Here is a 15,582-nt window from a genome sequence, read left to right on the forward strand (position 1 = left end):
TCATATAAATGAAAGAATTGATTGATGAGTTGAAGTATTCAAATTGAAAGGACAAAGAGATGGCCAAACTTAGAAAAGAGATGCTGGTGCAGTCCAAACTGGAACACTGTTCGGTAATTTGGTCATATCTGGAGCTGCAGATCTTGGATTTAGGTCCATTTTATATGGATGGAAAGATAAGACATAGGCCTACAACTTTCATATGGAGCCCAAGATTTACAAAGGCTGTTTTCAAGTCCAAATTATAGCAACAATAAAGAAGTCTGAATCTGTCCTGCAGGCCAGACACTGTTCAGTGTTCAGCCCATATCTCACGTTCTAGAAGTCCAAATGATCTCAAAGTTTTACCCTGGAAAGATGAGACAATTTCCTAGAACTTTCATGATTTAAGTTTGTTCAAATTATAACGTCATCAATGACGTTTTTGGCAGACAAGAAGATAAGAATTGTCACCAAGTCAAGATGTGGCCACCTACTCATCAATTAGTCAACAAATCAATACTTCTGAATTTTAGCCTATAAAAGGAGGCATTTGCCATGTATTTAGGCATCTTGGTGTTCAGATCAAGATCATGCTCTTACTCTCTCTTTATATTTTATAATGCTTAAGTTTTGCTTATATTAATCTCTTGCTTATGCTTTTCATTTCCTTTCCTTGTTTATTTATGTTTCTTTCTTTCATTATATTTAGTTAAGTTAATTATGTCAAGGTGAAAAGGGTACACTAATGGTGTAAGAATAAGTATAATATAAACTTAACATGGACCTTAATGTTGGATACTAACATGCTTTATATTTGTTATCTTGTTCCCTTTTAATACTTTGCTTGTTAAATGGTTAATCTAGATTTATGTTGTATAACACTTGGTACAACAAATATTTGGCACTTTCATAACCCATACTGTATGGTATAACCGACACCTGAGCTATGAAAGGAACTTGATTTGTTGTTAACATAAGTTATAATCATGAATGCCTGACAACATTTACAAGTATTACCGTTATTCGAATAAGATAACTAATGTAATCATGTTAACAATTTATAATCCGATTGGAACCTCCTTTGTGTGTGGTTTCTAGTTGAGTAATAAAAAGAGTTTATACAATACTTGTTTGAAATACCATTAGTGGATCCTCTAACCTTGACAATTATTTTTATCCTTGTTTAATCCTTAGATCAATATCTCATCTCAAAGCTCTCTTTAACTTATTATTGTTGTTGTTGTTGTATTATTGTTGTTGTTGTATTATTGTTGTTTATAATTTATACAATTAACCTCCCTGTGGTTCGACCCCAGTCTTGCCGGGTTATTTATTACTTTGACACTCCTGCACTTGGAAGAAGACATCAATCTTTTGGTCGTGTCAAGTTTTTGGCGCCGTTGCCGGGGAGGTAAATTCTAGTACAAATTATAGTGTTAATTTTATTTTTCTTGTATCTAACTTTGTTTTTTTTTGTTTTGTTTCTTTTTCTATTGTTTTTCTTTTTTTCCTTTTATTCTCTTCCTACACGTGCATGACAGTGTGGTCACGTACATTAAGTGGTAGACTTTGTAGGGTATCCTCATCATTTTCAAAAAAATATGGCCGAAGAAGACAATCAATCACTTCATAATGAGAATATTCGGGTTAGAACACTTAGAGACCACATGAATCCCACAAGAACAAGTGCACCCACATGCATAGTTTTTCCACCTGATGCATCTCATTTTAATTTTAAGACAGGCATTATTCAACTTTTACCATCTTTTCATGGCTTAGATTTAGAAAATCCATACTTGCATTTAAGGGAATTTGAGGAGGTTTGCAACATGTATAATGACTCAAATTGTAGCATGAACACCATTAGATTGAAGCTTTTTCCTTTTTCATTAAAAGATAAAGCTAAAACATGACTACAAAATTTGAGACCTGGATCCATTCGTGCTTGGGATGAAATGCAACAACAATTTTTAAAGAAGTTTTTTCCATCCCACAGAACAAACTCTTTCAAAAGACAAATCATTACTTTCTCTCAAAAACCAGGAGAAACATTTTACCAATGTTGGGATAGGTATCGAGACTTGCTTAATACTTGCTCCCATCATGGTTTTGAAACATGGAGATTAGTTTCACATTTTTATGAAGGGTTAACTCCTAGAGATAGGCAAATGGTTGAATTGATGTGCAATGAAACTTTTAAGGATAAAGACCATAATGAAGCAATGGAGTACTTAGATTTGCTAGCTGAAAATGCACAAAATTAGGACACCACAGGTACTTATGAGGCACCAAGTAAAACCCAACCTCATACATCTAGTGGGGGTATGTACAACCTTAGGGATGATCATGACCTCCAAGCCAAGTTTGCATCTTTAGCTAAAAAAATCGAAGCACTAGAATTGAAAAAGAGTGGTCAATTAAAATCTGTTAAAGACATTGCGTGTCAAATCTGTGAAACCAATGAACATTCAACCAATGACTGTCCAACCTTACCTTCTTTTAAAGAATGTCTCCATGAACAAGCCCATGCATTAAACAGTTTTCAAAGGCCCAATCATAACCCATATTCACAAACATATAACCCTGGTTGGAGAGATCATCCAAATTTTAGTTGGAAGAGTGAGAATAATAATGCTCAAACTTCACAGCCACTGTTTCAAGCACACCATAATTTCCAAAATTCTCATGGATATGCACCTCCTTATGCTCCCTTTCCTAGAAGAAATCTTGAGGAAACATTGCATGCATTTATGGAAAACCAAGAGGCAATTAACAATCAACTTGCTCAAAGCATGACAGATTTTAAAGATACTTTTGCAAAGTTCACATCTGCTCTCAGTTTCCAAGAGAAAGGTAAGTTTCCATCTCAACCACAACAAAATCCAAAGGGGCAATACAATGTAAATGCAAGTAGTTCTGGAAGCCAACACATGGATCAGGTCAAATCAGTCATCACTCTTCGTAGTGGTAAGCTTATTGAAAAATCCATTCCTGAACCTTGTGAGAATGATGATGAGTCAATCTCTGAGGGTAAGGAAAAGGTTGAATATGATCATTACAAAGAAAAGACTGATTCTCCGCCAGCACTTCCATTTCCTCATGCCATGACCAAACAAAGGAAAGTCAATCACAACTCTGAAATCTTTGAAACTTTTAAACAGGTAAGGATCAATATACCTTTGCTGGATGCTATTAAACAGGTTCCTTCTTATGCTAAATTTTTGAAAGATTTGTGCACTGTGAAGAGAAAACTGAATGTGAAAAAGAAAGTCTTCTTAGCCGAACAAGTAAGTGCCATTCTTCAGAACAGTAATGCTTTGAAATATAAAGACCCTGGTTGTCCTATAATTTCTTGCTTTATTGGAGAACATAAAATTGAAAGAGCCTTACTTGATCTTGGAGCTAGTGTGAATTTACTTCCATATTCAGTTTTTCAAAGTCTCAATCTATATGAGTTAAAACCAACTTCTGTAACTCTTTTACTTGCCGATAGATCTGTAAAAGTGCCTAGAGGAATAGTTGAAGATGTGTTAGTACAAGTCGATAAGTTCATTTATCCTGTGGATTTTATTATCTTGGACACACAACTTGTTGAAGCATGCAATTCATTTCCTGTTATTTTAGGACGTCCATTTCTTGCAAATTCTAATGCATTAATTAATTGTAGGAATGGACTAATGAAGCTATCATTTGGGAACATGACATTGGAGATGAATATTTTCAACATTTGCAAGCAACCTAGAGATGATAATGATTTACAAGAAGTAGATCTTATTGAACAATTAGTTTGTGATCAACTTGAATTTACTTTGAGTAATACTGAGTATGATGAATTTGAAGATTTGTAAATGACTTATTCTCAAAAAGAAATCACAGATGAAAAAGGCATTGAAAATGTTGATGCGAATCTTTTGTCAAGAGTGACAACAGATTCGATATCTGACATCACACCAACCGATGATTACTTTCCTGACAAATCCTTACTTTCTCTTAGTTCAATGCCTTGGTTTGCTAAAAATATCAATTTCCTTGCCTCAAAAGACTTGCCAACTCATTGGAGTACCGAAGACAAAGGTAAGTTTTTGAACGAAGTGAAGAAATTTTATTGGGATGACCCTAACTTATTCAAACATTATCCTGATCAAATATTTCAAAGATGCATTGCGGACAATGAGGTAAGTAGTGTCATTAAATTTTGTCATTCTGAAGCATGTGAGAGTCATTTCTCGTCAAAAAAGACCATTGCGAAAATCTTTCAAAATGGATTTTATTAGCTCACCATGTTCAAGGACACACATACATTCTGCAAAACTTGTGAAAATTGTCAAAAAGTTGATACTGGTCAAAAAGTTTTGCTTTATAATTCTCGACTCCATTTATTTCCTGGAAAGTTAAGACCAAGATGGAGCGGTCCATTTATTGAGAAACATGTGTATCCTTATAGGGCCTTTGATATTGAGAATCCAAAGAATGACAATGTTTCTAAGAGAAATGGATATCGTTTGAAAACTTACTTTGATAATTTTCCAAATGAAAATGAATCCATTGGTTTGAATGATCCTGTAGATAAAGGTTGATTATTTTGTTTTTCTCACATTCTTTTTGTGTTTCCTTTTGGTGTGACTCTTGTTTTGCTAGTCTCTCATCCCGGTCAAATGGCGGATAACGGTACTCCGTAACTTAAGTCGGTTCTTTCAGTTTCCCATAATAACTGATATCTGTATATATTTGTGCAATTCTTTGCTCTTTCTCCCTTCTTTGACTCTCTTCTCCAATTCTCATTTCAAAATGGACATCATTCTTGAAAAATTGAAAAAGTATTTTCCCGCTCTACCTCAGAATGCGATTACAAAAATTTACCGTGCTAGGTATGCAAGATTGAAGTTGTTGATGAATCATGGAATTCCTGAAGATATTCGCTGGCTGATTGAAGCAAAGGTCCGATTATTAGGTGAGTCCTCCAATTCTTTCATTTCACACATGCCTGGAACAGGTAAAAGCACTTTTGCAAAGAAACGTCGTGCAAAACGACTGAAAGTCTGTCACAAATGTGCCAGATGGACTTGCAATGCAACATGTCGTTCTTTAGGAATGGTATCTATAAACCGTGAAGATAAAATACAATTCATTAAAGATGGCCTGAGTAAAAGGTCTTTAGATAATCTTTTGTTGACCCTTGAGACGCATCCTAGTGGAGATGTGCATCGTGCAATTCATGATTTATGGCCCCAATTTCATAAAGAAAATGATAGACTTAGTCTTGGGAATCTGACTAAAAAAGACCCTGTTTGCCAGTTTTTAAGAAAACTGGATGGGAAGCCTATCCCCGACCCATTGAGGGCGTTTAAGCCGTTCTTGGATGTAAAACCAAGGGAAGATGTGAGCCACAATCACAACTACGATTTGAGTCTGAGTTTGTAAAAATTTATGTCTTTCGGTTTTATTTCTAGCATAATATTTTGTTCTGTTATTTCTTATATTTGTTTAAGTGTGTTTCAGGTTTGTCAGTGTTCGTTGTTTGAGGTGATGTCTTTTATACTTTATCTTTCTACCTTAGGACATTGAGGACAATGTCTCGTTTTGGTTGGGGGGAGAGGGTAGTAGTATTTAAAAAAAAAAACTAACCAACTGTTTTTGTTTTTAAAAACCATTTGGCAAAATTGTCATTACTAGGATGGCAGAGTATGGGGGAATTTTATTGACTCTTGAGATGCATCTTAGTAAACATTTTCTAATGGTTATTTGCAATATTCATAACAAGGCCTATTAGAATACTTCTTGAAATATTCAGGTTTACAAACTCTCGCATTGTTATCACTTAATTTTGCTTATATACTCATTTAACAAGTATTCTTAAACCTTCATTTTCACACACACACTTTAACATATGATTGTGGGTTGCGTATTGGATTATTACATTATTTATGTTCTTTTGTTAAGGTAACAACTAAGGGCTAGGGTTGGTATATAATTTTCAAAAAAAATAGAGAAAAAAAATAAAATAAAATGATGATAATAAAAACATAGATAAGTTTGGTTTCGTAGCCTCCCTAACTTAAGCAATTAAGCCCGAAGGGGTGTTTTAACACCTAATACCCTAAAGTCAACTGACTTGGGAGCTATTGGCCCAAAGCTTGTTACATGGGTTAAGGAGAAAAGCTTAAGGGAATCAAACATTGCACTATCTACGTATCAGTCTCTGCAACCCGAGTTACTAAGCTCGTAGGGGTGTCTCAACACCTAATGCCCTAAGATCAACTGGTCTGGGAGTCATTAGCTGAAAGCTCGTTACATGGGTTAAAGATGCATTGTGTTTTAAGTTATATGTATAGATATTAAAAAAATAAAAAAAAGTAAAATAAAATAAAATAATCCTAACCTAAAGAAGTTAACCTTAAACATTAGAACAAAATATTGTTTTCTTCCAATAAAAGCCCCATCATCTATGTTTCATACATTGAGCACATAACAAGGAAGGTTTATTAATATTTGTTTAAAAGATATTGAGCAGATATATAAAATTTAAAGAGAGTTTGTTTAACTGGATAGATTAATAGAAGTTGAATGATGAATGCCTTGCTTTGTGGAATTTGCAAATTGTTTTTCTATTTTAATGCTTTAATTACTAGGGACTAGTAATAAGCTGGTTGGGGGGTGTGATTAGCACTTAAAAGTGCATTTTTATCAAGGTTTTATATCATCATTTTGCACTTGAAGTATCAATAACTCCTTAACTAAAGCATGTTTTATAATAACATATCTAATTATATAAGATACCTTTAATTTATGGTAAATGTTCATATTAAATGCAGGCCTATCACATAAATGAAAGAATTGATTGATGAGTTGAAGTATTGAAATTGAAAGGACAAAGAGATGGCCAAACTTAGAAAAGAGATGCTGGTGCAGTCCAAACTGGAACACTGTTCGGTAATTTGGTCATATCTGGAGCTGCAGATCTTGGATTTAGGTCCATTTATATGGATGGAAAGATAAGACATAGGCCTACAACTTTCATGTGGAGCCCAAGATTTACAAAAGCTGTTTTCAAGTTCAAATTATAGCAACAATAAAGAAGTCTGAATCTGTCCTGCAGCCCAGACACTGTTCAGTGTTCAGCCCATATCTCACGTTCTAGAAGTCCAAATGATCTCAAAGTTTTACCCTGGAAAGATGAGACAATTTCCTAGAACTTTCATGATTTAAGTTTGTTCAAATTATAACGTCATCAATGACGTTTTTGGCAGACAAGAAGATAAGAATTGTCACCAAGTCAAGATGTGGTCACCTACTCATCAATTAGTCAACAAATCAATACTTCTGAATTTTAGCCTATAAAAGAAGGCATTTGCCATGTATTTAGGCATCTTGGTGTTCAAATCAAGATCATGCTCTTACTCTCTCTTTATATTTTATAATGCTTAAGTTTTGCTTATATTAATCTCTTGCTTATGCTTTTCATTTCCTTTCCTTGTTGATTTATGTTTCTTTCTTTCATTATATTTAGTTAAGTTAATTATGTCAAGGTGAAAAGGGTACACTAATGGTGTAAGAATAAGTATAATATAAACTTAACATGGACCTTAATGTTGGATACTAACATGCTTTATATTTGTTATCTTGTTCCCTTTTAATACTTTGCTTGTTAAATGGTTAATCTAGATTTATGTTGTATAACACTTGATACAACAAATATTTGGCTCTTTCATAACCCATACTGTATGGTATAACCGACACCTGAGCTATGAAAGGAACTTGATTTGTTGTTAACATAAGTTATAATCATGAATGCCTGACAACATTTACAAGTATTACCGTTATTCGAATAAGATAACTAATGTAATCATGTTAACAATTTATAATCCGATTGGAACCTCCTTTGTGTGTGGTTTCTAGTTGAGTAATAAAAAGAGTTTATACTATACTTGTTTGAAATACCATTAGTGGATCCTCTAACCTTGACAATTATTTTTATCCTTGCTTAATCCTTACATCAATATCTCATCTCAAAGCTCTCTTTAACTTATTATTGTTGTTGTTGTTGTATTATTGTTGTTTATAATTTATACAATTAACCTCCCTGTGGTTCGACCCCAGTCTTGCCGGGTTATTTATTACTTCGACACTCCTGCACTTGGGAGAAGACATCAATCTTTTGATCGTGTCATGGACTCTCCTCCTGCTTGGGTTATGCCAAAGTGTTTTGTAGAGCTTTTTTTGGTAGGGATATTGGTGTTGAACCATGACACAAGTTTTGCATGGAGATCTCTGAAACCCATAATAGAGCCTAGCTCAAAGCTTGTTTACCATGCTCTAGTTGACTCCTTAAAGGTCATTTGCAGGATCTTGCACGTGACATCAATGTTTTAGATGAATTACTCAGGGTTGTTGTGGATGTTTTGGACATGTTTTCATGGATCTACCAGTCCGTCAAAGTTGTCCGAGGTCATCTTTATAGAGATATAATCCTTGAAGACATGAGTGCATAAGACTTGTTTGGATAAGGGGGATCCCTTTATCCCCTAGGGGCTATGGGTCTCATCATTGAAACATTTCCTAGTTATGCTTCCCCCTAATTTCTATCAAACTCGCTCAGGGTAACTAGAAGACTCTAGCGTGGAAGGTAAGATCGATAACTGAGCTCTTTCTCGTAGTAGCTGGATAGATCATGTCTAGAGTAATAGCTTCTTAAAAAGGTCTTATGTAGATAAGACCAGCCCCTCAGAGGGCTAGTGGGCTGCTTGGAGTTCTCCACATCATTTTCCATGTTTCCTCGGGGTAAGACAATTGTTTTCTTGTAAGGAGGACATCTTGTGATTGTAGGGTTGGGATAGAGGGAGCTACCCTTAGGGGTGGTGTGGTTTGGTGTTGCCTTTGAGATGTTAGGATGGCTTGAGTGAGAGCTTGCACCTAATTAATGAGCTGTTGAAAATTTAACAGAGCAAGTGGGACAGATGTGTTGCTATCGTGAAGAGGTCCATAACATGCCCCAACCCAGGGGTTTCTTGATTATCAGCTATTTATTATAATAAGAGTTGTCCATAACTTGTTATACAAGAACAATCGATGGCTTTTTGAACAGGTTTCCATAGACGATGCTAATTAATAATGCTCTAGAATCTAGTATGATAGGGAACTTGAGTTCTTAAGTGATTGGATAATTAATGATCACATGTTCATGTTAATTTTCTATTCTTCATAACTGAGGGTATAGAGGGTTGATGGCAGAGGCCTGGATTCCTGCAAAACAATCTCTTTTGGTGGGATATAGGGACCCTCTAATGATTAAGTCAATGACTTTTGAGTGATGAGTTGAAGTAAATAAGCATTAAACTCTAAGAACAAGAATGTTTGTTCTTAGTTCGTGTATGATAAACGCTAAAATATGTTGTAAGAGAGTGAAGATTGTGAACCATTTACCTAGGTTGTTCAGGGAGTATTTATAACCTTTGTACCTTGAACTTTCTTCTTTTTTATTCAAGGGGTCGTAAGCCTTTTCCTTCTTCATATCTAAATGGGGATGAAGGCCCTTACATCAACATTCATATTGATGTAAATGTCTCTTGACATGGCATTAATATTAGTGGGAGTACCACGTGTCTATAGAAGGCGGTCCCACATCATTTTGTACACAATATTAATATAGATATGATCAACCCTTATAATCAACATTAATATTGAGTAACATATCGATGGCTCTCCGAGGACTTTTTTAATAGCTAGGGTGTAAGGAAATAATGATTCTAGATTCCTACTTGGGATGCTTACATCAGAAGTAATCCTAGGCTCAAGGATGTTTGAGCCTGGCATCTTGCTAGATCCACAAGCGCTTGGGCGTAGTATGTAGTTGTACCTAAGAGAGTTAGGTCACTACACCATTAAACAGTTTTACCGACGGATTAATTTTATCGGTGTAAGACACACAGTTCGTCGGTAACATTTTTACCGACAGCATCACCGACAAAATACGTCTTTCGTATTCCCATTTCTGTTGCTACTTCTGTCGGGAAAAAAAACATCGACGGTCTTACAGACGGGGGAAGCACGCCAAAGAAAAATTTCCCGCTAGAACTTTACCGATGGACTTATTCCTCCTATATTTCCAACGGTAAATCACCGATGGCCAGTCCATCGGTGATTGTGGCATGTGCAGCAAATATTTCAGAACTCTCGGTAAAATATCGATGGACTCTATCGGTCAGTAATGTCTATGTAACTCACCGACAGAATGTATCCATCAGTGATTGTGGCATGAGCAGTAAAAGTTTTTCAACTCTCTGTCTAATACCGACGAACTTGGTCCATCTATAAGGCCATCATTATTTATTTAAAAATATTTTTTAAAAAATTATTTTGAATAAATTATACAAAACATAACAAGCAATAATATAATAAAATTAAGATAAAACAATTAAATTTAATTCTATATTTCAATTAATATTTTAAAGGTAAATTCAACAATAACAATTCAAATTTAACAAAATTTTCAATTATTATGGCAATACAAACAATAAAATAAATTGAACAAAAAAAAAAGAAAAAAACCAAAGACTTTAGGAATGATAAAGAAAGGAGAATCAAACATTTTAATATGTTGCAAACTACAATCAAAACAATAAAAATGAAATGAGGAATGCAGAGGAGAAGAGAAGATGAATGAGGAGGAACGAAAAAAAAATGAACCATAGAGAGGGGGCTGGGTTTTGTACTACAATTTTACTGACGGAAATTAGAATAATATTTTTCTGGCGGTGGCAATAAATTTTTGTCAGTATTGTTTTGAATTTCGCACTGAAATTTTAAAAATCCCTTTAGAATTTTTGAAGTCCATCGGCACGTTCGTCGGTATACAGGTCTTAGAGCATGCTCGCATTGGATTTGCAGCGTTCGTCGATTATGCCATCAGTAAATGGGCTGACCAACCTGGCACTCTGACAGTCACACGCATTGGAATTTGCAACGTTCGTTGGTGATTCTGTCGGAAACAATGTCGGTGATTGTGGCATGGGCAGTAAATTTTTAGCAACTCTCGGTAAAATATCGACGGCCACAGACCGTCGGTATGGTCGTCGGTAATTACGGCATATGCAGTAAATATTTTGCAACTCTCGGTAAAATACCGACGGCCACAGGTTGTCGGTATGGATGTCGGTATTTGTGTCATACTTTTACATGTTTTGTTTGTATTGCTTATTTATCCTCCTGCACAAACGCTTAAATTGCAAACTTACCGCACATCACAATAACAATAGCAAACAATTATAAAATAAATATTTCATGTTCCAAAATATCATCCATAATATTATATTATAAAAAAAGGCTTTACACTTTCATGTTCTGATCATATTTAGTCAGAATTTTTGTCTTCATTCTCAATTGAATTGTTATCAGCTTCATCACAATCTTCAATATGGTTATCATCTTATTCATCAACATTCTCTAGTCCACTAGAGCTCAAAACAACATTCAACTCCTCTGCATCAACATCAACAAGACTATCATCAAAAACATGAAAATTCAAATTTTCTTTTAAGTCAATCGAAGGAGCAACTCGATATGGTTCAACCAACTCAATAACTTGAAAGACTTCATCTATCACACTTGTGTCTTCGTTCTCATCTTGAACAACCTCGACACGATCCTTGGGTTTTGTTTTTAAAACGGATAACCAATCAACTCTTGATTGATCTTTTTTAAATGAAGGGGTGTATGTGTAATAAACTTGTTGGCATTGCTTTACGAAAACAAAGACATCATTTATGTTGCGGAGTCTAGCTTTTGAGTTGATTTCAACGAGACCATAGTGAGGATCTACTCTGATTTCTTAGTTAGTTGTGTCATACCAATAGCATTTGAATAAAAACACTCTATTTTACTCGCTATGATATTGCAATTTAACGACCTCTTCTAATTTCTCATAGTAGTCAACTTCAAACTCACTAGAAGTTGATCCCTTAATACAAACACCGTTGTTGTATGTCTTTCTTCCATGCTCGTATTCTTTAATAAGAAACACATATCCATTGACAAAATACTCATTATGGCACCTGACTTTTCTTTCAAGGCACAAGCTTAGTAAAAACAGTGAAATAACAGCACTACCTCCCATTTGATAAACCTTATATATCAAATACAACAATAATCAATAAACAGACATTCTGTAATATTGACGTACAATTACCTTGCAAGAGATAATGAGTTTATGATAGGACTTACATGTTTGCTAAACCACGTGGCAAATTGTTCATCTTGTAATTGAAAGATTTGGGATTCAGTCAGTTGTGAGTTATTGGATAGTAAATATCGTCGATGTTGCCTGCAAGGTTGTTCGAGATTATATATGTTTATGATATCACAATATATAAATAGTACACTCTTGACAAAGTTTAAGTAGTATATCTACTTACTTAATAAAAGGTCTCGGTTCATCACAGTTAAATAGAACATAATTATGTGCTTGTCTGAACTCTATTTTAGACAAATATCTTCCCCCTATGACATTTTTAGGTGTGGGTCATCTAGGATTGGAGAATATTGACCAGTTCCCACTTGAAGGCACTTCACCACCATCATCATTTCGTGGAACACAGTTGATTCTCGTTCTCAAATGAGATTCAGAATAGTACGAGATAAATGTTGAGATCTCCTCAATAATATAGGCCTCACATATTAAAGCCTCAACATGCGTCTTGTTCTTAACCTTTTTTTAAGATTGAACAAGTACCTGCATATATAAAATTAAACAAAAATTATCAATTAAAAAAACAATGAAAAAACTTTTCATTATGAATTACATTGCAACTGTAATATCTAACCTCTCAAATGGATACATCCATCTATACTGGACTGGTCCTTCAACTTTTACCTCATATGGTAAATGTACGGATAGATGCTCCATTGAGTCAAAAAATGATGGGTGGAATATCATCTCAAGTTTGCATATTGTCTCGATGATATTCGTTTCAAGCCTTTCAATGTGATCAAGATGTAACTTGCTGGAACATATATCTCTAAAGAAATGACTGATCTTCGTGAGTGCATCTCATATCCCCTTTGGCAACAAATCACGAAAAGCAAATGGAATGAGTGTTTGCATAAACACGTGGCAGTTATGACTCTTCATTCCATATAATTTGCATTCCTTCATATTAACCAACATTGAAATGTTCGAGGCATGTCCATTGAAAAAACACAGACTCTTAAGCCATTTGTAGACTAGTAGTTGTGCGTTTTTCTCTAACACGAAGCTTGCTATTGGTTTTACTACCCGTGACCTATCACAAACCAATTCCATATTTTTACAGTTACAGAACAATGTTAAATCCAATCTAGCCTTGATGTTGTCCTTTTGTCTTCCCCTTCACATCCATAATGGTATTGAAAATGTACTCAAAAACATTCTTTTGAATGTGCATTACGTCAAGGTTATAACGGAGGAGATTGGTCTTCCAATAAGGAAGCTCCCAAAAGATACTTTGCTTTGCCCAATTATAGGTCAAACCAAAACCAGGAAACTTCTGCTTACCTGATTGGAGACCAAACACAATGTCATTGTACTTTGATACAACATCATGTAATTCTTCACCAGAACGACGCAGGGGTGAAACATCCTTTTCAACTTTGCCAATAAAGAAATTCTTTCTGTTCTTTTTGCACTTATGATTTGGTGGCAAAAAACAACGGTGACAGTTAAAAAAATAAGCTTTACCTCCGTTTGTTAGCGTGAATGCTTTGTTGTTTTCCATACAGTATGGACATGCTAATTTTCCATACGTGCTCCAACCAAAAACCATTCCATAAGGGGGAAATCATTGATAGTTCATATCAAAGCCGCTCTTATAACAAAATTTTATTTCCTCGAGATATCATAAGTCAAAGCTCCAGAGGACCACAACTGTGTCAACTCATCAATCAACGGTCGAAGATAAACATTTATATTTCGGCCCGGACTGCTCGGACTTGGTATGACCATAGATAAAAACATGAACTCCAGCCTCACACACATCCCGATGGCAAGTTATAAATCGTCAGTATGACAGGCCAACAAGAATAAGGAGCAGCAAATGACCCGAATGGGTTAAATCCGTTTGTACACAACCCAAGACTCACGTTCCTTAATTCAGTTAAAAAGTAAGGATGTATATTGTTAAAGTGTTTCCATGCTTCGTCGTCTGAAAGATGCACCATCACTCCATCAACCATATTATATGATTGGTGACATGTCATGTGCTCAGCAGTCATTGGTGACATGAATAACCTCTGCAGTTTATGTGTGATTGGGAAGTATCTAAGTTTTTTATATGCCATGAGAGTCTTTCCCCTGCCAGTTCTGGGTTTGTAATGGGAATGCCCATATGTCATGCACTCGGTCAGCTTAGAATTTTCAAGGTAGTATAATATGCAAAAGTTAGGGCACATGTCAATTTTCTGGTATCCTAAACCGAGAGGTTTCATCATGGACTTTGCAGCATAGAATTTCTCTTTCAGCCTGTTCCTTTCAGGTAAAATTCTTCTCACCAATTCGATAATTTTGTCATAACCAGCCTCACTCAACCTGTAATTTGACTTGATGGTGAGCACCTGTGCTACGACCGATAATTTATTGTGGTTCATGCATCTGCATTAGATTCTTCTTCTACAATTGAACATTAACTGACATTACTTTGATTTATTCTCATTGCATCCATAACCATATTTCTGTAAGGATTACTATTGTCATTTACAACTTCATGCACGTTGCTAGCACTAGAAGTTGACCTAACCACCTTTTCTACCATGCTCTCATTAGGAATAAATAGTTCTCCGTGTGCATACCAACACAGGTAATCCTCCATGAATCCTTTGGTTAGAAGATGCATCGTTACAACATCTTGATGCATAAACTTTTTATTTTTACACTTCCTGCATGGACACTTAATACCGCCATCTGTAAAATTCATCGGAATAGATGTTGTGAAATTAATAAAACCCTGAACCTCATTACAATAATCCATTCTCCGCAATCCTTGGGGTGAGTCTCGATACATACATGAACGATCATCCATGACTTCTATCGAACCTCTATAAAATTATAATGACAACATGTATTAATTAACTATGTTATGTAAATAAATTTGTAAAAATATTGGTTTGCCTCGACATTATCCAACAAACTAAAAAAACACTTATGTTAAATATTCATTATCAATTATCAACGTCCATACAAATTTATACATATATAAATTTACAAAATGACAACTCCGCAATAGAATTGACAAAAATTAAAACGAACATGTTAAACAAGCTATTATTTATTTCATCATAACACATCTAATTCGGTGTAATTCAAACAAAGTTTCAACAATTTACAAACAAATACAATTTGATACAATCTAAAACAAACTATAACAACTACAAAATTATACATTCATACTACAAGTTTCTTTGACAAATAATAATAAAACAAGTACATACGTTAACAAAATACATATACTAAAAAAACAATAAAAATAATAAAATTGACATTTAAATGTTAAAACTAAAAAGGATAAATTTACTTACAAAAAATGATAAAATCCATAATAAATTGATCAGAGAACGGATGTTATGACCACATACAAA

The sequence above is a fragment of the Populus nigra genome, chromosome 11, assembly GCF_951802175.1.
Source record: "Populus nigra chromosome 11, ddPopNigr1.1, whole genome shotgun sequence".
NCBI classification, from domain to species: domain Eukaryota; kingdom Viridiplantae; phylum Streptophyta; class Magnoliopsida; order Malpighiales; family Salicaceae; genus Populus; species Populus nigra.